Here is a 2,094-nt window from a genome sequence, read left to right on the forward strand (position 1 = left end):
AGTGAAAGTTAGCTTTAACAAAAAATTATGATGAACCTGTTAAAATTGTTAGGGAATCTTATTTTGCCTTAGCATGTGTGAAACAAGAAGTAGTCTAATCAATATTTCTCACTGAAAGATAAAAGCTAAGTCTATTGTATAAAGTGGTAAACATGTCAAGCATACTTCAAAGAACCCTTTCTTAGTACTTTTTTAGATACCATCAGGGCAAATGCTTAGATCTGCTTTCATCGGTGCATTCCCCCTACCATTTTTAACAATGCTCCTCTGTCCATCCAACTCTATATCTGATTGTGGCTCCAGGAGGATCTGTGTAACAACCCTTACCTTTTACTTTCTTTAGTAATGCTGACTTGGGTTGGCAGCCCTTATAGGACATTTCTCTCTTCTTCTTGAATTGTCAACAAAAAACAAGGTCTATAGCAGAGCTGCCATCAGTGTTCAAAGTTCCACCACTGCCAATTCATGATCATTTTATATTCTCTCATAATGTTAAAGTTAAAAAATCAGTAAGACAAGAATAATAAAGGGAAGAAAGGACTATGCAAGATGAAAGTGAGTCACAGGAAAGAACTTTTTCCTCAAATGTCAATAAATATTTTAAATACAAAAGAGGTGTTGATTTGTAATCAAGACCCTGTCTTGATCCGTGTTGAGTCAATAAGCTTTATATGGAAGCAAGATTCCGCCTATAGAAAATATAGAAATGTGATTCAAGCAGAACTAGAAAATGAGTCAGTGTGCTAAAGAGCCTCCTGAGTCATCAAGCACCATCTATATGCACTATAACTCTCTCTTTGAGAATGATCAGGTTTTATAAGATTCAATACCTAAGCAAAATTTAGGTGTATAAATCTATTTCAAAATGCACAAATCCCAGGGAATAAAAATTAGCTGAATTTATACTATGCATAAATCTAGTATTCACCTTTCCGAAGGTTTTTAAGAAGTACTTTATCTTTCTTTAATGAAAAACTAAACAGTTTAAGCCCCAATTCCTATTTGTTTAAAGATAATTTTGTCTTTCCCATTTCTAAAGTTTCACAGGGAAATTTTCTATACTTCAAGTCAATCCTAGGTGTCTCTTCCTTCATTGTGGTGTTGAGTTCTTCCAGAATTGTCTTTGCTACTTTATGTCTGACAGATGTTTGTCCAAATGTTAACATTTGACTCTAATGACAGCAAGTACAATGGCAGAAATGAAACATTTATAGTGGCAACTGGATGGTATGATCTTTAAAAATTAGCAGTTTTTTTTACTTCTGGGCACAATTGTTCTTGAAACATTTCACCTTTAATCAAATTTTGCCTTTATTTTTATTCTTATTTTTTAATTTAAAAAATATTTTATTCATTATTTTTATTTTATGTGTAAGAGTGTATTGTCTGCATGCATGTGCTGCAGTGCTGCAGAGGTCAGAAGCAGGCTTTGGATTCCTTTGGAACTGGAGTTAAGGATGCTTCGTAGCCACCATGTGGGCACTGGGAATCGAACCTGGGTCCTCTGCAAGAGCAGTCAGTGCTTTTAGTTGCTGAAATAGCTCTCCAGCGTCTGACTTTAGAAAATTTAAGAAGGCTGTTCAATTACAAAACAACAAAAAAACCAGCCTCCTTTCTTTCCCAGCTCCCCACACTCTGATTTGTGATGTTTCAGAAGGAAGGGGAGATCACATTGCATACCTATAGATAGGAAAATCAGCTGATCACCATCCAAATCAAGCTCACCAAAATTACTATTTTATTCTGGACTATACCCATCTGATACAGAAAGGCTGAACCCACCTCTTCTTGAGCCAAATTATCTTGTTTGGGGCAAAGGAAAGTACCCTGTATTCTAATGACAATCTAAAGCACATTTTGTAAGTTTTGCAAAAATCCCCAAAGTAATGCTTGCATAATACAGAAAAGCACAAAGGACATTTGTCAACAGCTACAGGTAACCCCAATACTTGTCTGCACACATCCAATCTGAAGCTGTCATTGGGTGTGCTGTACAAGCTAGAGGATCGGACTGAAGGGTTTTTTGGCTGCAACAGCAATTATTATAATAACAACTCTATACCTCTGCAGTACCTGACTACCAGGGGCACACGG

This window comes from Nannospalax galili, unplaced genomic scaffold, assembly GCF_000622305.1.
Source record: "Nannospalax galili isolate Female #2095 unplaced genomic scaffold, S.galili_v1.0 scaffold176, whole genome shotgun sequence".
NCBI lineage: Eukaryota > Metazoa > Chordata > Mammalia > Rodentia > Spalacidae > Nannospalax > Nannospalax galili.